The sequence below is a fragment of the Polistes dominula genome, unplaced genomic scaffold (assembly GCF_049000335.1).
Source record: "Polistes dominula isolate Pdom_NZ unplaced genomic scaffold, Pdom_raw_medaka contig_82, whole genome shotgun sequence".
In the NCBI taxonomy this organism is placed as follows: Eukaryota; Metazoa; Arthropoda; class Insecta; order Hymenoptera; family Vespidae; genus Polistes; species Polistes dominula.
Genome location: NW_028301046.1, coordinates 993,121 through 1,016,633, shown reverse-complemented (window position 1 = coordinate 1,016,633; position 23,513 = coordinate 993,121). Strand labels below are relative to the sequence as shown.

The following is a 23,513-nucleotide window of genomic DNA, read 5'->3' as shown; positions in this document are numbered from 1 at the left end:
CTGAAAACCTGGGAGAGCGACAAACCGCTGGCTTATCCAGTTACACGCAGGAGGCTTAACCATTTTTCCCACCATTTTGTATTTCAACTCTCCCTTCTCTCTCTCTCTCTCTCTCTTCTTCTTCTTTTTCCCTGTATCATCCAACTTTGTCTACTCTTTTCTAGAAAGCTGACTTTTTTCTTTTTTTCTTCAAAGTCACGCTTTCGCTTGAAAACCAAAAATCAAACAAAAAAAAAAAAGGTACGAGATAATAATGTTGAGATTATTAACGAGGTTAGAAAATATTGAAGTCCTTCTAGAAATAACAAGTGTTGATTAAAATAAACTGGACAGTATATATATATATATATATATATATTTATTAATCCTATTAGTATTAATTCCTGACATAAGTTGTGTTAAGTATATATATTTTCGATCGGTTGTTAGAAAACGATGAGAAACTGCTATTAGTGAACCGATAATAGACGTTAACCGGTGCCTGTTGCACGCGATTGATGGACCCTACTAACAGAACGTACGCATACCAGGAGTATCTCCAATTTCCTGAGGATCAGAAGTCAAGGACGTTGATGATATTCTCACGAAACAGATGGTCTTACACTAAATCGTTTATCCTTTACTTTGATAATCATCATTGACTGAGATTTAAGATTCTCACGCGAGAACTTGACAAACTGACAACGATGATGATGATGATGATGACGAAATAAAGAGAATCTAGTAGACACACAGGCATAATGAAAGATAAAGGTTGGACAATATTAGGGAGGGGAAAAAAAGAAAAGGGGTGGGTAAATGTAATTTATATAGAGGGATTAGAAGTGTATTGTATTCATTCTCGTTGACAATGATGTTACTTTGGTACGTATATATATATATAGTTAGGTAAAACATGGTAAGAAAATAAGAAGGGTCGATGATCGGTGCAAGACAATAAAAGTAAACTCGATTGGAATTGCGAGAGATGCACACAGCATAGGGGGGAGGGGAGGGAGGGAGAGGGCAGGGAGAATAAATTGGCAGGATAGCGAGAATGCGGGAAGATTGTTGCACACAAGTAAGAAAAGAAAGAAAAAAAGAAATGTATGTCGCGATAGAAGATTTGAAGGAAAAGATCTGTATGATCGAGCTTAGGATCATCATTAGCTTTTTATTTTTCGTTGTTATATATATATATATATATATATATATAGATATAGACGTTGGGATCCCAACGTGTCTGACTATTGTTCACCGATCCACAAGCTTGCATTATATCGCATTAAATCGGGGATGGTAATATAACGTGGCGCCTTGTTCGTCGATTAAACGGTTACATTGTGCTCGACTTTTCTCTGATTGGATTATCGCTTCGCGCGATATACTACCTCGACGTTTAGTGCACATACGTCTATCTAGAGATATATATATATATATATGTACACATGTATACGTAAGTAAGTTACTACAACGACACATCGTGTGTTTGCGACGATACTTTGCTGAAGATCGAAGAAAAATGACCTATGCGCTGGACTAGAAAAGAAACAGGAAGAGCAGAAGGAGGAAGAAGAGGAGGAGGAGGAGGAGGAGGAGGAGGAGGAGGATAAATCACCGTGAGAAGGAACGTCTAGTAGAGACGATGCGTTTTCACGGATTTACGAGGGACCGAGAATGGTTCAACATGTCTGATAGTTTTCTTTCTTCTAATACGATAGTAACCACAACGAAGAAAATTTATCTTTGTCGTTAAAACCTTTATATAAATATATATATATATATATATATATATATATATATATATATATCCTAATCGATTAAGGTTGTAAGAAAAATAATGTATGTTAATCATGTTCAAAGTTAATTCTAAACTTAAATATAGGATGGAATTTGAACCCTCGTTAAAATAACTTTTAGCAAAACGTAAGAAATTAGTTTTATCGCGCAAAGGCAGGTAGGTTGGTCAACTTTTGCGAAACCCCGCTGGCCATTCTATGACTTTAGTTTCTCCACGACGACGACGACGACGACGACGACAGCAAGATGTAGGAGAAAACGAGAAAGCAAGAGAGAGAGAGAGAGAGAGAGAGAGAGAAAGGAAGTTGGTGAGTTCGAGACAGAGGGCAGTTACGCTCGGAGGGTAGAGAGACGAGAATTGAGTGTGTGTGCGTTTAATACGAATACGAACGTGAGAGGGATAAGTGTAGGTGTAGCTGGAGGAAGAGGGAGAGAAAGAGAGGAGAGAGTGAGAGTGAGAGAGTGAGAGAGAGAAAGAGAGAGAGACGGTGGCTTGGGCAGTGCGTATCGATCTGGCCGCGTTACGCGCGTGACGGAGGTTGGGGCCCTGGTGTGGACCAATCGGAGGGCCACTCCTCTCTCCCTTACTCCCCCTCTAACCCGCTTCATCCTTCTCTCACTCTCTTCCCTCCCATCTTCGTCCCTCGTTTCCGTATACTCTTTCTCTTTCTAGTTCTCACATGTATGTGCACGCAGCACGCACGTACGCACGCATGCATGCACGCGGTGGCACGCACGGATACAACATTTTCTCTCTCTCTCTCTCTCTCTTTTTCGCTTTTTCTTTCTTTTTCATACTCAGAGTATAGAATGTATATGTATATATATATATATATAGCTACCTGCTTGATTGCATCGGCCGATAACAACGCAGCCATGTCGAAACAATGAAATGGCGGACTTCCGCGGAATACGCGTATGGTAATCGTGGCATCCACGTGCAACGTTTGACGTTTTAATCATGGAATTCGCGAGCCACTATCGGCCTATCTTTTCCGGAAAAAAATATCGCGTTTCGTAATTTTTCCTGCTCAGCTTGATATCCGAAAGTTTCGCTCTTTTTCTCTCTCTCTCTCTCTCTCTCTCTCTCTCTCGTGCCATTTAAAACGGGATGACGATGATGATGGTGGCGGTAATGGTTGTGTTGTTGCTGTTGTGGTGGTAATGGTCCGAAATTTTGACGTATTATTTTTTGATTTATATTTGTCACGAGTGATGATACAAATCAATGTAATAATTTGAATAGAACGTTAAACGTTGCAAATAATATTAATTGTTTCGATACTTAATTAATTCGAAAAAAGTAAACATTTTCAATTTCATTCGTAAATATGGGAACAACAAAATAAAAATAATAAAAAAAAAAAAACAAAGGATAATAATATTCTATTGGTCGTGACGTAAGTCGGTAATATTTTGTTGAGAATAAAATCGATTTTCGATACGTTACTTCCGTAAAATTCTCGCTCTTGGTAGTCCCCTGATAATGTCTTATTTATAGTTAGGAAGAAAGTGGAAGGAAGTCTACGGGCGTGAACATAAAATGGCCGACCGGAGCTCTGGGCTGCTATAGGATAGGTTGAGGAGAAAGGAGAAATCTATGCAGGAGTGGTCGAACGAACGAACGAACGGACGAACGAACGAACGAACGAACGGATGGGTCCTCCGCTACGTTTACCACATTTTTTACATTATTCATGCGTTCGTGGACCGTAGTAGGCAACTATGTGTAATAGGTATGCGGTTGCGCATGCTCGATTAGCTCGACACCAAAATTCGTAACGCGCGAATTTGCTATGGCGAAATGTAACGCCAATAGTTAATGGTATGGTACTATGTCAGTATGTATATCTCAAATAACATCAAATCTAGATAAAATCTTATGCGATATTTATAGCCTATTATCGAACTTTATTTTACTTCCTTTTTTTTTTCTATGTGTTATACTACACACATATACATATATATATGACACTTTCTATCCATATAAAAAGATACCTTACTAGAAGATATTACGAGCAACCTGTTTGGGAAAAAAAGAAGATTCGTAAACTCGTGAAAGATCGGAAGAGGAAATCGTTGAAACGTCAAAGATCGGAAAATGGGAATATGAAAGAGAGAGAGAGAGAGAGAGAGAGAGAGAGAGAGATATGGTGGAAATCGAGTAGATTTTTTGACAATATTTTCCGTAATTGAGCAGCGCCAATAAATTTCGCTTGAATTATGCCCGCTCGGGGAAAATAACTGAAAACTGTCCAACTGTTCCCATCCATTATTTACATCGTTTAACAAATTTTACTGCTCCCCAGTGGTGGTCGGTGCGACTCGCCATGTCAGCCAGATATTTTCTCCCGCGATCCTCTCCTCTGGTTTATATTCGTTCGCATTTTCCATCTCTTTTCATCACAAACACACGAATACATACGAATAACCCTCTTTCCAGCATCGAAAAACCCTCCCCTGATGATCCCCCTCCTTCCCCCTCCTACCCCCTCTCCCCACTTCGATCGGCCATACCGATTCGTTTGGTATTCGTACGCATTCGTAAATATACCCGACACGTTTATTGGCAAATACAGTCGCACACCAACAAGAGAACCAACCCTGCCAGTACGAATGAACGAATGAACGAATGAACGAACGAACGAACGAACGAACGAATTTACGATTTCATCGAATTCTATCGTTAATCGCCGGTATATACGCGTTTCCGGTCTCCATGGTCTTCCATGGCTCGCTCTCTTTCGTTCATTCTAACTGGCTAAACTTTCTCATAGTTTAACAAAATTTTATGCTGAAGAAGGATGGTCATTGAGTAAAAGTTCTTTCTTTCTTTCTTTTTTTCTTCATTTTACATTTGATTTCTTTATTCCAAATTTTCAACGATATTAAAGGGGTAGAACAACATTGCAATCTTTAATATATATATATATTTTATTTTATTTTCCTTTCAATAATCTTTTTAACGTTGTTACGATGCAACGTAACAAAGAACGTGTACGGTTCTAAACGAGTAAAAAAAAAAAAGAAAAAAAATAAAATAAAATAAAATAAAATAAAAAATAAAATAAGAAAAAATAAAATATCCAACGATTTCGTAATCGATAAACATTGCAAAACGCATTCTACCGAGAAACGTTTAGACCCTCTCCGAACTTTCTAAACGGAAACTGTACAATGGTTTAATTTTTTTCTTTTATTTTTTTTCTTTCCTTTTCCTTTTTCTTTTTCTTTTTCTTTTTTTTTTCTTTTCTTTTTTTTTTTTTTTACCTCTCGTCGAGAAGCGTAGCTCGTGAATATTCATGAGAAAATACCGAAGCATTGTCGTTCGCTCGGTTTGAATTCTACGTAAAGGTATATCCTCTTCTCTTCCCGCAGTACTGGAGGATGGATATTCTTGTCTCTTTAACAGTACAATTAATACGACTCGTAGAAAATATTAAAGTATTATCGTAGTAATACTCTCTCTCTCTTTTATCGTTTTTCTCAGATAACTATTAAACTATGTATATGAAAAAATATAATCGTAAGAATAATTCATTTCATAATAATCATGACTCTTTGCTAATAAACAAATAATTCGTAATAAAATAATATTGCGATTATAAATTGAGAGATAAACTATCCTATCTTTCAACTTGGATGAAACTTCACACAGTGTGCAAAATTTGATGAAAATCGGTTCAGTAGTTTAGAAGTCCATTGCGAACAAACAACGTGACACGTAATTTATATATATTAGGATATTGAAAATCCGTTTGTTTCGATGACTTATAGTAGGTAAATACGAAAAATAAATTCTACATAGACGCATCGAAAGGTTACTTATGACTCGACCTAATATTATTACAATTTTATTATAAATAAATTCTGATATCAATAATTTGAATAGTAATATATGATAAAGTATTATCAACTATTTTACGTAAGTTTTATTGAAAAGTATTATCGTAAACGTATCCGTCGTCTATTGGCAATAGGTAGTATTCTCTACCTTAACCTCCACCATTGTTTTCCCGTTGAAGAAAGTAAAATAAGAAGAAGAGAAAGAGAAAGAGAAAGAAAAAGAAGAAGTAGTGGCCAAGAAGAAGGGTGGGCGGGAACGGTGGTGGTACGCGCGAGATACGAGACCGGAGTGGAAATCACGAAAGTCCTGTGGGTGCTCTGGATTCGCCCCTTCTAATCTCGTCTCCTTGGTTTCGCCCTCCGGCATCGTCGAACGGATGAGAAGTAAGAGGAGGAGGAGGAGGTGGTGGAAGTGAAGATGGAGGTTGAGGTAGAGAAGAAATAGTAGAAGTAGAAGTAGAAGAAGAAGAAGAAGAAGAAGAAGAAGGAGAAGGAGAAGAGATTTCACCCTCATCACTCAGAGGGTGGAAGGAAGAAGTCGGGGTTGGTGCTGCACGAAGAGTGAGTGAGTGAGTGAGAGAGAGAGAGAGAGAGAGAGAGAGAAAGTCGATGGAGCGAGAAGAGAGAAGGTGCTTTAAAGGGTAGCGAACGCCTCGACAAAAGCAACCCTCTTAAAGTTCGCTCTACGGTCTGCCTACCAATGCGATTTCGAATTCGGATTCCGCGTGCCAGATTTTCCGAAAAGGAATCTACGAATCACTCGACGGATAGAGAAGAAGAAGAAGAAGAAGAAGAAGAAGAAGGGACGGACGTAGTAGTAGTAGATGCGCTTTTAAAAGAAAAATCTTAAAAAGGAAAATAAGAAAACGTCTCTCTCTCTAATGGATTATCTTTAATTTCGTTGAAGGAATCGGTCGAATTTATTCGTGAGAGAGATAGTTAAATAGAAAGAGAGAGAAAATAAAAAAAAAAGAGAGAAAATGAAAGAGAAAGAGAAAGAGAGAAAGAGAGTAGTTTTAACGACTTCAAGTGGAAACTCGGAGCAATTTCGTTCAAAGAAATGGACGCGTTTTTCGAGGTGAGAAGAGAATAAGAAAACGTGGTTAAAGAAATGAGATAAAATAAAAAAAAAATAAAAAACAAATAGAACGACTACAACAACAACAACAACAAAAAAAAGAAAAAAAAAGTAAGAGAAAAGGGGAGTGCACAAGATGGGGAGGTGGTGGAAAATCGCGAGAGAACGGGAACCCGCGAGTGTCGCCCGGTCTAATCTTCGGCGAGAGGAGCGAGCCCTAATCCAGCTTATCCAGAAAGTAATTTTGAGTCTTTTGAAAGCGACCGTCTGTCCCCCAACCCCCTTCCCACCCTTCCTCCCTCCTTCCCTTCTTCCCTCTCTCTCTCTCTCTCTCTCTCTCTCTCTCTCTCTGATCTCCTCGTCCATGAAGAAATCTCTACTGGGCGAAGAGGGCGACGAAGAGGGCGACGAAGAGAAGAGAAGAGAAGCTCAAAACCCGGCACTACGAGGACGGGAGGATTTCGAAGAGGACTCTGGAGGAGAGGACTCGAGAAGAGGAGGACTACTACCTTTCTACATCGGAGAACCACCGTCGTCAGCTTTTGCTGCACAAACTTTCCTTTCCATCGGACCTATTACTTCCTTTCTCTATCAATCTCTCGAAACCTTTTCTTTTCTCATCCCGTTGAAGGGAAATTAGCGAGGCAACGAAGGAAGGAAGGAAGGAAAGAAGAAACGGGGAGGGGCGGAAAAGAAGGGTGATTCTTCCGATTCGACGAAAAGATAAAGTCTATTGAGAAATGCTAGAGAGAAAGGGAAAAGAGAGGAACATTCTTTCATCCTTTTCCAATCGCTCAATCGTTGCAGGGGGGTGGGAGGGAGGAGGGAATCGATGATGCGTTGTTTGCTTTGATCGTACATTTTTGTTATTTTATTTTTGTTTTGTCTTTTGCATATCGTAATACATGTAATAATCAACATGGACAAATGTATTTATATAAATCGATAAATAAAATAGGGGGTATAGGTGGTGTCGTTTAATGACGTTTATGCGAATTAATCGTAGGAAAGATTTCCATTTCCGGATAAAAATAAAGGATCCCCTAGCGAAATGTTTCCACCCTTTTTCTCGTCCTCTCGGAGGCGGATAGGCCGAGAGTATTCGGCATCAAAATGGCAAATGATCATCGAGCAATGGCCGACAGAGACCGAGAGAGTGCGGGCGAATGCGTCAGAAACACATCGATTAGGAGAGACGAGGAAAGAGAAAGAGAGAAAGAGAGAGAGAGAGGGAGAGAGGGAGAGGGAGGGAAGGCAAAAGAGAGGGAGAGTGCATCGTGTGCTGGAATATTTCGAGAGTACTCGACGCATTGTCACTCTCCGGGGCCTACACTTGGTCCACCCTCTCGACGATTCGAAGCCACCCCGATACGGGGATGTATGCACGTGCAGAAGCAACTCTACTATAACGGTATATGTTGCGTACCTATACAGGGTGTCGCATTGCTACGCAATCGAAACTTTTACATTTTTTCGCTTAAGTAAAAACACTTTTTTTTTTAATTCCTACGACAATCTCTGTTACAGAAACAAATACTTATCAATATTTTTTTCATTTAAACGAATCTTATTACGTTAACGATTTGCAACAGAATTCAATAGATGCAACTTCTTCGAACTAACTTATAAATAAAATTAAAGAAAAAAAGAAAAAAAAGGGAAACTTTGTTATATACGACTTCGTGAATATAATAATATTTGTATAGGTGAAAATTTGTTACCATCGTTTGAAAAACATTCGATATCTACTCACGCACACAAACAGACAGACAGACACGCAGAGAGTTGGTGAAAAAATAAAAAAAAAGTCATGAAATCGAACGCAGTCGTAGATGGCCGAGAGGCAGACTAACGAGGAGAACTATTCGAAGCCGCGTTCCCAATTTATTCAAGCTTTCCTGGAATTTATCAGACATAGCGGTGGTTGGTGGTAGGTGAGGTAGGATGAAAAGAGGCGAAGTGGGGTCGGCTGGTTGGTCGATTCACCAAACGCTACACGCTCGAACGCAGCATCCACGGCACACGGACACCCAGTATAGATACACGAAGGTGTATCTATGGAGGCATGCGTAGCTATTACCTAGACCACGTAGGCGGTCGCGTAGTACATATGTATTTAGAAAGTATATATATGTATACATATACATATATATATATATATATATATATATATATATATATATATATATATATATATATATATTTATATAGATAGGTATGTAGGTAGTGAGTGAAATAGCCGGGGTGCGCGTACATAGTCGTTACTCTCGCAGGTACGTATACCTCAACAGAGACCGAGAGATTCAACCATCCTCTTGCTCTTCTCCACCCGCTGAACCACCACTGTTGCTCTCTCTCTCTCTCCCTCTCTCTCTCTTGTTCTCTCTCTTACTCTCTGGTTCTGTCGGTTGGTCTGGGTAGGTAGCTTCTCGTATTATATACATAGCGAAGGCTGGAGGGTCCTCACCGCCGCAACATTACGCTGATTGCCTGAATTATCCGCAACCAGTTCGTCTGTATGTGCGTTCATGCGCGCGCGAGCGCACGTTCGCGCATACAGAACGTTGATATAGGGAGTATGAGAGAGACAACACGTAGCAACGTTGAAACGTAGGTGTGTAGGAGAACCGTACCCGAGGAGTCTCGAGCATTTCTCGCGCGAGAGAAACTCGCCGCGTGTACTTCACGTATATATATATATATATATATAGACACGTAGGTATGTACGTAGGTATGAACCTTGGATGCATAAGTATGCGAGAGCATAACGTGCAGGAGGAAGGCAGGAAAGCAGGCAAGCAGGCAGGCACAGCAAGGAAGGTTTACGAGGAGAAAATTGAAAACGTAGCTGCTGCGCGCGAGCGTGGAAGACGATAGCTTGCGGGTGCGTTCACGAAGGTGGAATAATGATTCGAGATGGGAAACACGGAATTCTACGTTGCTACGTCGCACCAAGCTGCTATTGCTAGTTCTACCTGCTAGCTGCTACTGTTGTTGCTGCTATTGCTGCTGGTAGTTTTGATGTTGGTTGCTACTGCATGCAATATGATTAAATTCGTTCCTACCTTTTCTAACAGATTACATCTCGAGATTCTCAGAGTTAGTTTATCGTATTAAAATATCGTATACGAGTTTCTGTTAGAATTTTTAACGAAAGTATTATAATAACATGGGTTTTATACCTAACTTAAGATGATTCAAATTTATTAATCACGATTATTAAAATTTCACGGGTTCGTAGGTTTATGTTAAATGCGAAGGGTAAGAAACGTAACGAATATGAGAGGATCAAGAGGAAGAAGAAGAAGAAGAAGATGAGTGACTCGTTGGAAGCAACACACCCATCTTCTCCTCGTGTAGCTGCGGCCATGAATTCGCTTTTGCAGTTCTCTGTGTCGTTCGTCATTCGTCGGCATGACGAAAGAGAGATAGAGATGGGGATGGGCGGTGAAGGGTTAAGGACGCGTATCATACCGCTTGATTAATGTACCTCACCCACCCCTTTTTCCGTCTATCATTTTCCTCTCTTTCTCCCTTATTTGGTGATCACAGTTTGGTTATGTATATATTCAGATAGTTTTCTCTCTAGCAAAGTTTATAAACATTTATAAAAATCAAATGTACATGATACATAAATAATATGACTTATTACATAGTTCGTTCAACTTAAATAAGAATCGACGAACAACGCGTCATCCACTTTTTTTATTTATTTTCTTTTCTTTTCTTCAAATAGACGGTTTTGGTTGTTTCTTTTTTTTTCTTTTCTTTTCTTTATCGATCGCGTGTATCATCGATCATGTTCCCCGTGCACGGGCCGACACGCCAGGTAGAAATCAACAGTGTATTTTGCGACTGTCACAGACAAATCGATCAACGATCTCAACGGATCGAGATTAAAGCGACCGCTCGGCGCCAAAACCTTTCGCGAGAGTTACGGTTTTGCAATCGGCTTGGAAGACTTTCACTTCGAAAGGAACGTAGAAAAGTTTTAACAGACAGGAGATAATAATAATAATAATAATAATAATAATAATAATAATAATGAGAAGAATAATCATCATCCCAATAATGATACGCACGAACGTAATTTTTGTTCTCAGCGTTCTCAGTGTATGTTCAAGGCTTGGAAAATAATAATTAAGAAGATAAAATAAAACATACATATATATAGATAAATAAATAAATAAGAAAATTAAAAAAAAAAAAATACAAATCGCCGGAAGTACGCGTAACGATCTCAACGTGAATAAGAGAAAGGAGATAGAATAGGCATTTCGATGCCGGTGACACAGTGACACGGAACCTGTCGAGCGAAGCCAACCAGCCAGCCAGCCAGCCAGCCAGCCAGCCAGCCAGCCAACCAACCAGCCAGTCAGCCATTGGCTCGTTTCTGATAAATAGGACGCTACCGGGAACGGAGCCGCGAGCTTCGACAATGGGGGTGCCGGAAGACCGGGGCAGCTTTAATTTCCCCCCGCAGTTCCTGGCAATTACAACGTGGCGCGTCCCGATAACCATCTCTATCTCCGACCACAATGCTCTCGATTCCAACGCACCCCCAACCTCTCACCCCTTCAACCTCACCCCTTCAGTGCTCGCGTCCTTTCTCTCGTTTCTCTTGCGATTTTTCTTTTCACCGACCGGACGTCGAACGCCTACGACCTTTCAACGATTGAGAGATTCTTCATTTATTCTTTCGGGCTTTTCTTATTTTCTCTTTTCTTTTTTTTTTTTTTTTTTCTTTTACACCACCTTCCTCGTTTCCTCACCGATGTTGATTTTATACTATGGACGAGGAAACATTTAATTTTTCTTTTTCCCTTAAAGTTATTCATATATCTTTTTATTTGTTCGTTAATCGCATTGTATTAAGTCTTAGTTGAGACAGAGTATCATGTTGATATTGAAATTTTATTATATTTTATTTTTATTAAATATTAAAAAAAAAAAATATTTTTTTGATTATAAAATAAAATATTATTAATCTAATTTAATTAATATACTGACAGTTTTTGTATGAAACCGGGTATAATACTCATCACTTAAATGACATATTTAAAAAAATGTACAAAATATCAACAGCTTATCGTTTTATCGTTATTAAAAAAAAAAAAAAAAAACATGTTCCTAAGAATATATGACAAAAAGATAACGTTAAATCGAATTTCTATTAAATGCATAAGAAATAATACAATATGAAGCGTAGTATTTAAACGTTGGTAAAAGGTTGCACGTGAAACACGAGCGCTTTCGAGTTCTCGTTTTGGAATAGGCAACTCCGTACGAAGCCCCAACGAATTCTCGATACTCAGAGACCTCTCCACCTTTGTTAATCCCTGCCAACGCAAAGTGATTTTGCGTAGACGACAGAGTAAGTAAGTCTTCGTAGTTCTCTTTGATCTCGATTGTTTCGATTATCTCGATTGTCACCATAGGAAGACCGTCGACACATTGTTATAATTGTAACGATGCTAAGCTTCACCGTCACGATAGGTGCAAAAATGTTTAGTCTATGGCTTCTTCGAAAGTTTTCATCTACATTAAAACACGAATCTAGGTATATAAATAGAATAGAATAGAATAGAATAGAATAGAATAGTATTATATTCTATCTTTAGAAAATAATATCAATATTTTTCACTTAGTTTAAATGAAAGAGCGTACGAGATCAAATAATTATCCGAATAATTCGTTTAAGATATTAAAATAAATTCATTAATTACGGCATGGCAAGTAAAAAAAAAAAAAAAAATAAAAAAATATAAGTGAAACCGTTGGAATGATATTTTATATTAAACTGAAAACTTTTTCATACGTTTGTAGGAACATTAATGAAAGTGTCAGTAAAATAGAAAGGAAGAGAACGGAAAGGTAAAAAAAAGAGAGGAAACCTATACATATACATATATATATATATATATATACATGTTATATTCAGCAGTATTCCTGTCTAAAATGCCAACGCACATGCCAGGTATGTTTCTCTTTAGCTCGAAAGAGAGAAGTCGAAGAACGGAGAAAGATGAAGTACCGTCAAAGGAGGTATTGTGAGTGCTGGCCAATTATTTCTCTCTTCGTACTCTCTCTCTCTCTCTCTCTCTCTCTCTTTCTAACTCTATGTTTCTCTATATCTCTCTTTTCCTCTAACCATCCTCTTCTTCCGTGTCTGTCATCTTCCTTTTTCTCTTTCTTCCCACCGATTCTCTGTCCAACCATAGACGGAAAGATAGATAAGGATAAAGAGAGGAGGTTGAAGAAAGAGAGGAAAAGAGAAAGAGAAGAGAGAGCGAGAGAGAGAGAGAGAGAGAGAGAGAAGCAATAGACTTGGTTCTCTTCGTCTCCAACTTACTTGCCAGTCCTTATTCGCTTTGCCCAACGAGCGTCGTCTCCTCATTCAGGCAAAGTCTAATTAAAGTGCAGCTGCAAGTTAAATTAAAACACGATAATGTTGCCGACAGTTCTCTCTTCCCTCTCGTTTCCTTTTCTACCAGGTTTCCTCTCTCTCTCTCTCTCTCTCTCTCTCTCTCTCACTCTGTCTCTTACTTCTTCACACAACCATTTCTCTCTCTCTCTTTCTCTCTCTTTCTCTCTTTCTCTCTTACTTTCTGGTCCAAACTCAAGCAAGTCTTGCTCCAATCGTCCGGAGCCATTTGCAAACTCCTCGAAGGACTTCGTCGCGAGTTAAACACCCGCCAGCAATCTTCCGTGACGAGTAAGCTATCCCTCTCTCCTCTCTCTCTCTCTTCCTCTCCCTCTTTGGTTCTTTCGCGTAAGCAAGCGTGAAACGTTTCGAGAAAACGCTTCGAGAGATTCTCTTACGATATTGACTCGTTCGTTGATCGGCTTCGTTGAGCAAACGCGCTCGACCTGGAAAAACTTTTTCCCCCTTCCTGTCCCCACCCCCACCCTCACTCCCCCCATTCCCATTCCCATCTTTATACAAGAAACTTTGTTTCTCTTTGGTATACTTCCCTTCCCTTCCCTTCCCCCTTTAAGATTCTCGCTTCTACCCTGGGCCACCTCGTCGTTCTTTTCCTCTTTGCAGTTTAGTTTTAATTCATTGTTTGTTGTCTGTCTGTCTGTTTGTCTGTCTGTCTGTCTATTTCTGCGAGAAAAGTCGAATAAAAAGTAAGAGAAGTAAAAAAATTAAACTTTATAATAATGGGATAGAAGAATTATAGTATAATGAAAGAATTTCTTTTAATTTGATTTAACCCTTTGCATTCCTATGTGTGAGTGTAACTCGACATACTTTAAAAATTACAGAATATAACAATAATGAAAATAAAATGGACATTTTATTGAATTTAATTTCTTCCTTTACAATATATTTCAATTACCATAATTTTACAGTTAGAGTAAATGTTAAAAAAAAAAATATTGAAAAATATTGAAAACTGTAGGAAACTGTAGATTGAAATTTAATTCAAAGTGCAAAGGATTAAATCATATTCTATAATTGTTTATTTTTTTTTTTTTTTGCACACTTGATCAAATTAATGTATGTAACATTTAAAACACCTTTGTATCATTCCAAACAACCATTTTGATTTCTTTTTTTTTGTTTCTTTGACACTAAAGGAAACGGGCTAAACGTTGAGAACCCCTGTTCGAGGTCGAGAGCACTTATTCGGGCCATAACTCCCGTACGCGTCCTCCCTCCGCCCGTTTTCTGTCCTCCCGCCCTCATAAATACATGAGGCTGGCTGCGAATACGTAGAGGAGGAGGAGGTGGAGACTCCCAAGCTGAGAGGGAGAAGAGAAAGAATAAGAGAGAGAGAGAGAGAGAGAGAAAGTAAGAGAGAGTTAGGAGCCACGGCTTATGGAGTGTAGGTGGAGAACGAAAACGACGACATGCCGTTGTCGTTGTCGTTGTCGTCGTCATCGTCGTCGTTGTCGTCGTCGTCGTCGTCGTAGAAGGGAGGAAAATGGGGGTGGGAGGGGGAGTACGGTATACGAGAATCCCAAGGACTTTAAAACAAATATATCGCGCGTAAATCCAACGTGGGATATAAGTCACAACCCGAAGGGATCCCCGAGATATATTCCGTACACAGTGCAAGAGAGTAGAAAAGAAAAGAAAAAAGAAAGAAAAAAGAAGGTAGAAAAAGAGGGTGGAGGGTGGAAGATGTAAAATCAGAAGGAGGAGGAGGAGGAGGAGGAGGAGGAGGAGGAGGAGGAGAAGAAGAGGGAACGGAACAGAACACCGAGAGCAAATCGTCGCTGCTTTGCTTTACATATTTCCTGCGGAATTGCTTCTGTCACTCGGTGAGACACGGAGTAAGAGAGTGAGAGAGAGGGAGAGAAAGAGAGAGAGAGGAAATGAAAAAAAGGAGCCCCGGAGGAGCAGTTATTTAAAGTCGCATTTCTCTTACTTCTTCCCTTTTTCCGTCCTTTCCACCCCCCCATTTTAACGACATAATCTTTCGCCGTTTTCTACCAATTAACACGACGGACTAGTTACATCGATGCGATTTATTTCTTCGTTGATTTAACGTTCTAACAGTTTAACGATTTCTTTATCATTTTCTTTTTTCTTTTTTTTTTTTCCTTATACGAATCTTAACGGGTACTCAATTTTTCGTCTTATCAATGTACATAACAAACATTTAATCGAACAATTAAAATTCTATTGGAAAATCATTTCTCAAAGAAAAACATTCTCTAACGAGTCTTCGTGAGAAAAATAGACAGAAAAATAGAAAGAAAGAAAGAAAAAAATAAATAGTCGACACGGGAATAGAAGAAAATTTGGTCGTGTCGTGTTTTCTTCTCTTTTTCAGTATTCGTTTCACGTCGGCAACAATTTCGTGGTGTACATAGATCCAAGAACGGTTGATTCATTTTCCGAATGGCATCGAAAATAAGGCGTGAAAGTGTGAAGTAAAAGTAGAAGTAGAAGTAGAAGAAGAAGAAGAAGAAGAAGAAGAAGAAGAAGAAGAAGAAAGAGCAAGGACCCAAAGAGAGTACGATAACGGAGAAGGAAGGAATATTTTTCCGGCAACGGGGAAACAAATTACTTGGGAATTACTCGCCTGGGATTGACGTTTGATTGCGGCACTGCATCTCTGCCGAAGAGAGTAGGTAGAGCGACTTCTCTTTCTCTCTTGTTACGTTTTCTGTTAGCTAGTGTGCGCGCGCACATACACCTACAAATACATGCAATAGTCTCACACACACATGCATACATTTACGTACGATAATCTCACCCTTCAACTCGTACGATTTCTCCTTGTCGCTCCTTCGCACGATAGTTTCGCCAAGTTGCTCTCTCTCTTTTTCTCACTCACTCACTCACTCACACTCACACCATTACTACCTTTTCCCTCTTCCTATCCAGCATCCTCCTCTCGTTCGTTCGTTCCTTCCTTCCTTCCTTCCTTCTTCCCTACCTCTCTCTTTCCACGATTTCATCCGTTGCTCCAGTTACCTCTCGCTTTTCGCATTATCGCCTTTTTCGCCGGGCGAGCCTCGCTTAATTCACTGGAAATTATTCATTTGCCTAATTGCCGCCCGACGAGCTCACTCGTTCTAGCTCGTCGGAGACATCCTACCTCGTTTTCTTCTCTCTCACGAACCCTCCTCTCTCTCTCTCTCGTCCTCTCGTCCGTTAGTTCGTTCGTTCGTTCGTTCGTTTGGTCCCACCGACGATTCTCAACGCGACAATTCTGCATGTCTAGTTTCATCTTCGTTTCTCTTTCAATACGCAGTAATAGTTACCTACTAGATAATATATCTATATATGGTTCTCTCTCTCTCTCTCTCTCTCTCTCTCTCTCCTCTTTCTTTTCCTTCTTCAGTTTTTTTTTTACCGTACAACTTTTTGCAGTTTCCTAATGACCTCGCACCAAGCTCCGGCAATCGTCGATAAAAATCTGATGGCTCAGCCAGAAAGAAAGTTTCGATCGCGCAAAAGTTGTGCCACCAGATCGTAGAAAATCAAAGCGACGATGAGTGGATTGAGTTGCCGATGGAGATGGAGATTGAGTGGGTGGGAAAGAGGTAGGACGAATTTTAATCACTTATCGACTAGTGCGTTCCTCTCTCTCTCTCTCTCTCTCTCTCTCTCTCTCTCTTTTACTCCTTCTATCTTTTTTTACATCCTACGAAGGAACTCTAATCTTTATTACGAACGAAACATACTTTTCCCAAGTATTCTCGGTCGCTTACTTTTATTAGATTATTTAAAAGACGAATAAGTTTGCCGAGCAAAGAGGCAAGAAAGTATAAGGAGACAAAAAGAAAATAATAGTAAAGAAGAAAAGAAAAGGAAGCAGGAGAAATAGAGAGAGAGGGAGAGAGAGAGAGAGAGGGTAGGAGAGGATGTGGAGAAGGGCAGAGAAGGCAAAGGGTGGATGCCCCGTACTGGACCGACCGTACATACCCCGTGGGCGAGTAGCAGGATTCATGAATACAGGAGTATTTGTGCAGCATGCGCCAATATATAGTGCGAGGGGGTGCGTCAACCAACCAAGCAACCCCCTTCCCTATCCCCCCTTCGCAGACGTTCCATCTCGTCGTGTTGCGTGGAGACTTTGGCTTTGCACGTGCATACATATTGCTCGGTGGCAGGACTGGCACCATCATCCTACAGCACCACCACCGTCCCGTGCATCGTGCATCGTGCATAGTACAAGCGATAGGATCAACCTAGACTCAAACCAGACCACCACCGTCACTATACCGAACGAACCTGACAGAGATTCAGAGAGAGAGAGAGAGAGAGTTTGCGTGTGCGCGCTAGCAAAGCACGCTAGCAAAGTCCCTGGGGGCTTAATACAGTATGCACGTCCGTCCTTCGCAAGCTCGGTCCGACATGGGCTCCAACTCGCTACCGGCTAATATTCCATGAGAGAGAGAAAGAGAGAGAGAGGGAGAGAGTACAGGGGGAGAGCCCCTGAAGCTACGTGCCTGGACTTCGAAGTCTCGTTGCGAACCGCGGAAACTAAACGGCAACGCGTATACTCCACGTATACGCCATTGCTACCGGATACCGTCTATTTTCCTACGTCTACTACTGGCAAGTACGAACTCTCGTGAACTTTCAATCGATGAAAGAGAAAAAGAGAGGAGAGAGAGAGAGAGAGTCCAAAGTAGAGTTGAGAAAATAGAATCGCGTCTATCTTCTTACTTCGTCGATCAGATGTCGAAGACGTTGAACATTTCGAATGCAAACTTTAGTGAGAATGAAAATTACTCCAAGGTACTTATAGTTGAAGAATTCTTAAAACAAAGTTTATTTTTTTTTTTTTTACGATTGCCATTGTAATGGAGAAAATATTCGTTGAATATTATTTAAAAAAAAAAAAAAAAATTGAATATAATCGTAGATCGTGGATTTTATCGTTAAAACAAAAAAAAAAAAACATGCACTAATTTATTATTAAAATAATATTTTCGAACGATCATCATCGTCATTAAAAGCATCCATAGTAATGTTTGTTAGATTTGAAAGGGGGTTGGTAGGAGGAGGAGGAGGAGATAGATGGGTGTCAAAGGGAGGTGGCGTATTCGCGATTAAAATCTGGCGGTACGTTGTCGCAAACGACAATGGATTTGGAAAGTTCGTTTGCGTCGCGCGTTTGCCGGCTGTCGGATGGTTTTAAAGTCATCGTCGATGGCGACCAAAAGCGTTGCTGCTGGTGGTGATGGTGATGGTGGTAATGGTAGTAGTGGTGGCATTTCGGATGGATAGGGGAGGGCACCACAATGGCAATGCATGGAACAAAGCCTATCCACGGGTAATTCGAAATTCGTCTCTTTCTCTCTCCTTCTCTCTCACATACACACACACGCATGTACGCACATACACTGTACCCGAACGCTCGTAATTAACGCTAACATCCGATTCGAAGGGCTGATTAAAAAAAAAGAAAAAAAAAACGAATAAAAAAAAGAAATTAACGGCGTATAATTGACCACCACCGGTGTCAAGGACAAATCGTCTAATTCATCAAAGATGTTCAACTTGATGTCCATTGTATTTTTTTATTCTTTTTAAATGAAATAACAAAATTTGTTTCGATGAAAATTGAATATGAGGTTGTTTCGGAATGAAAGTTAAACCCAGAATGAGGTTTGTTGTATCACTTTTCTTGATAAACAAGATTTCATTTCTGTACATCGGAACAAAATGATTCTATAAATAAACACGAAAAATATAATGAAATCATTTAAAAATGTTTATCGTTACCAATCGAAATCAACGCTAGGTTTTGAAGATACAAAGTCGATATAAAAAAAAAAACTGTCTCAACAGGTAATACCATTGAAAACCATTGGAAGATACAATAAGAATAAGAAGAGTGATGTGAGTAGAATCGTGTGAAGTATTGCGTGGATAAAATTATTTTCCCGGAAATCGTGAGGAGCGCCATTGTAAAGAGGTTTCGCGGATCGATTTCGCATTGAAGATGGGGGAATGAAGATGGTGGAGTATGTGTGCGTGTGTATCGGAGGAAGTAAGATGATGAGAACGAGATCGAGAAGATTGGGAAGGGTAAGAAAGGTAGGTAGGTGGGTGTTGAGATAAAGACGTTTATACCTAGGTAGCAGGAACGAGTAGGTAGGTAGGTAGGTAGGTAGGTAGGTAGGTAGGTAGGTAGGTAGGTAGGTAGGTAGGTAGGTATCTTTATCGCGGCTCGATATCGGCGGCAATTGAATGCAACAAAACGGAAGGGCAACGGCAAAGCGGCATCAATGAATATTCATCGAGTGTTTCTGACGGCAACGCCTCTCCTTCTGTAACAGAACCCCCCCACCCATCCATCCGTATTTCGTCTTCCGCTCTATCTCGTTGCTGCTCTCGTAGCAAGCTCTAAAGAAAGAGAAAGATGGATAGATAAAGAGTACGCGAACGGGAGGAGGGGGGCTGGGGGTGGGAAGGGTGAAACGGTAGATCGGATCTGTGTAGAATAATTGCCAACTATTCCAAGCACGCAACTAAGCGAAGAAGGAATGTTGAAGGAGAAAAGAAAAGTGGGGGGAGGTAGAGGTGGGCGGATAGGAAGAGCTAAGCTAGGAGGAGAGAGAGAGAGAAGCGGTGGATAGGCGGAAAATGAGAGAAACAAAGAGAAACAGAGGGACGGAGAGCAGTAGGGCCGAAGGAGCGGCCAAAGGAAGGAAGGAACGAACGAACGAACGAACGAACGATGGAAGGAACGAACGAAGGAACGAAAGAGCGTAGGGAGGCTTCAACGGAGAGGTAGGTGGTGGGGAGTGGCGTCCGTTCTATCCCAGCACGTGCGCCTGCGAGAGAGAGAGCGAACTAACTAGAGGGAAGGAAGGAGGTACGACGAGAGGGAACCTTACGTATAGACGACGTCGTCGTGGGAGTGAAAGAGAACCCGAAGGGAAGGAGAGAGGAGAGTGGGAGTGCCCAAGATGGCGCCACGCGGAGTGCCGTTGCCGTTCGTTCCAAGAGGCAAGGAGGAGACGATAGCTCAACGGAAAGAAAGAATCAAAGTGAGAGAGAGAGAGAGAGAGAACCTGGACCGAGCTGGAAAGGGTGAAAGATAAATGACGTGTCCACGGGTTCCACCACCATTGCCATTACTAACACTAGCAAGGATTAACTACAGTTACTGGTAATGTGCCGCGACGAATACTAACACCGTTCTCTCTCGCCAACTCGTCGTCGTCGTCGTCTTCGTCAGTTTTCGTCTTCGTCGTTGTCGCGAAGACGTGACGAAGGAAAAGGAGAATGAGTAGACGATGCGAGACCTCCATTAAACATAAGCTTCTCGCTTGCTTACCCTCTGGCCTTTCTGCTTTTCGTTTCAGCCTTCAGGATTTCTTGCCGTCGTTCGTTTAGTCATAATTTCACCCTTCGTATGCGGTACTCTTGTGGACTGGATTAACCGTAAAACTAGGCCTTTGAAAGCTCCGCTCTTTCGTGGCCCAAGTTCTCTCTTTCTCTTTTTCTCACTCTCTTTCACTCTACACGTTAATGGGAAACTTGGAACTGGCCTTCTGCGAATTTTAGAATGTCATGCAGACAGAAAGAGAAAGAGAGAAAGAGAGAGAGAAGTAAATTCACGTGTAGTTTAAGTCTTCTCTTCTTTGCCTTTTTTTTTTTAATATTTAAAATATTATTTGTAAAGAAAGATCATACAAATACAGCAAAGACGTGACACTTCAGTTAAGAAAAAAAAAAAAAGAAATGAACGGATGTTAGGTACACCGGTTGGTCTCGCATTTCTCAAAGTCTCCAACTCATCGTTGATCGTGCGTCGTCGCGCGTTGTCGACGGGGCGTCAAATTATTCTGCGATTAATAATCCTCGCGTTACACGCGTGATCGGCCCTTTATTCCCCACGGTGCGTAGTCAGTGAAGCGCGCGCGTTCACCATCATCTCTCCTACCTCGATCGGGCTCATCTCTCGTCGTCGTCGTCGTCGTCGTCGTAGTCATCGTCGTCGTTCATCGTCATAGTCGTCGCACCTCTACCTTCATTCCTGACAATCCCCGAAGAGAGGTATCAATACCTTGTAACGCGCACCGATGTGATTGTCCTTGTGTAACACGCTAGCCTTTATCACTCTGCGGGACGTATATACGTATATATATTTATATATAATATCGATCGATACCTGCACCACGTGGCTCATACCATTCCGTAGTTCCTTTCACTAAACATCGTCGTTCCGCTTAGAACGTTACGATTAATAATGACAAACTCCTAGTATCGTATATTCGAATATAACATCAGAATTAGATATAGTTTCTACATTTCTATTAAACCACTTATATGGTTAAATAATTATTATAACCCGATCACACACACACATGTATATTATTCGCGTTGAATTTGTAATCAATTATTTGATAAATCGATAATTATTTTCTATTTGATTCTCTATTAAAAATAAAGTTGAAATGAAATGTGAATTTGATACGAGAGGGTTGGGGGTTGCATACACGGATCGATCTAGATCATTATCTCGCGTAGATAATTACGGATGATCCGTGGTATTATATGCTTTATCGTTTTTCTCAATGGAATAATATAAATCGAAAATCGAGGAAAAATTTTGACGTCGTCATTGCACTTTCTGATGTCTTATTTTTTGTTTTTTTTTTTTTTTTTTCATAGTGATAACGAGGATGAGAACGATGCGGAAATAAAGCTATTATCGTACGGATGACTTACTTCGTTCGTAGTAATACGCAGAAGATGATCTAGCATCGTTCTCATCTACATCTTTGTTCAACTTATTCGTACATCGTCATTTCGTATTGCAAGGGGGTATAAGGAAGAAACGACAGATAGGGGTAGTTTAAAAAAAAAAGAAAAAAATTATACAGAAGGAAGATTTCGTTGGTTGTGATCAGGCAAATCATTTCGAGGTTAAACAAAAAGAGTGTTGGAGCATATATGATGCTCGGTGGGTCCGTCCGATCGATCATTATCGACCGTCCAAAATTACGATTGATTTACGTAATATAAATAAATATTTATTTATGCTTCAAACTTTTTTTTTTTGCCAACTTAAACCCCTTGGAAACTTCAGATGTGGCTGCCCTATCAGACAGAGGATCTTTAGTTTTCACCCTCTATTTTTTTTTTGTTTAACGTGATAATGAGTACACGGTTGGTACGTCATAATGCTGTTATCGAACGGATGACATAGTTCATAATAATATGCCGTGGGAATTAATTTCACATTTTATTTTCTCTAAAATCCTTTGGCCTTTTTTTTCTCTTCCAATTTGGAATTCATCATCGATTCTCATTGTGCGAAGAAGAAAAAGCAGCCGGAAAAGATGGAGAATGAAGGAAAAAGTGAACGAAGGTTGGGAAGTTTTAGGTAAAGGTGGTGGGAGGAAAGAAACGAAGCGTGGAGAAGCTCGTACGATTCTCGTACGTGTGGAAAAGGGTGATATCATCCCCCATAATGCGATGCAGGCGCGATGATCCGGGAGCAATATACCTCGGGGACACAACGGGATTCTCCGTTACATCCCGAGGACCCCCGTGGCAGGGCAACCCCTGCCAGGACTACGAGAGGAAACGGCCGAGATCTTCTTTGGCCCCGGGACACCGCGATATTGCTTGTTTTATTCGAGCGTGACACCCATTTTTTCTAACCCTCTACCCCACCTCTTCCTCCTTCTCATCCTCACTCTCATCCTTCTCAACCAGCTTCCTATCTACTAGCTTAATATGTCTAAAAACGAAGGGGTGGGGAAGGGGGCGTTAGGAAAGAATAATTTTGTCGGATATTTAATCCCTGAGGGTAAAATGACCATATTGGGCCAATATGTTAGGGTCATGGTAATTAACGAGGAATAAATTAAATTTTCAATATAACCTACCTGTTCGCGTAATAAATTTCGACAGATGGGAGAAACGACTCCAGTGTCTTGAAATCGTTTCTTCAATTTTTCGATCAAATGGAGCGAGATTCTTCGTATATTTGAAAGTTGTTCGGTTTAAGTAGAAGTCAAGGGTGGACTGTTGGAAAAAGGTAGGAGGAAAAAGTAAGTAGATTTTTCACGCGCTACTCAACTTTTCCGTAACTTTTCCTCTTGACGTTATAGGAATGAACGAGTGATAAATCCTAAGAGATAACTTTTCAAAGAAATAATATTATCTTTAGATATGGCAGAAAATTAATCTCAAATATTATATCTATAATATAATTACATTAATGAATAGATAACAATAGATAACATCTTACAGATTACAACATATCCTTCCTGTTCATATAAATTCGGTATATTCTAATAATACGGATGCTTATTTATCGTGTCCTTTTTGCATAGCAATCGAATTTTGTAACAGAGATAGAATGATAGAAATAGA

General features: G+C 40.3%; 3 long non-coding RNA genes across 8 annotated transcripts in view; 2 read left to right on the top strand and 1 right to left on the bottom strand.

Moving 5' to 3' along the window:
• The window catches only part of LOC149031609 (uncharacterized), a 207,613-nt gene that overhangs the window by 48,990 nt on the left and 135,110 nt on the right, over window positions 1-23,513 (bottom strand). The window lies entirely within an intron of this gene.
• LOC149031612 (uncharacterized) overlaps window positions 1-23,513 on the top strand; it is a 64,804-nt gene that overhangs the window by 26,918 nt on the left and 14,373 nt on the right. For all 3 annotated transcript variants that reach the window (XR_016177558.1, XR_016177556.1, XR_016177557.1), the window contains exons 2-3: window positions 15,490-15,786; window positions 16,536-16,708. This is a non-coding gene — a long non-coding RNA (uncharacterized LOC149031612). The remainder of the gene's footprint in view (window positions 1-15,489; window positions 15,787-16,535; window positions 16,709-23,513) is intronic.
• On the top strand, window positions 2,098-3,675 carry LOC149031613 (uncharacterized). The gene is made up of 2 exons (XR_016177560.1): window positions 2,098-3,179; window positions 3,281-3,675. It is a non-coding gene; the product is annotated as an uncharacterized LOC149031613 (long non-coding RNA).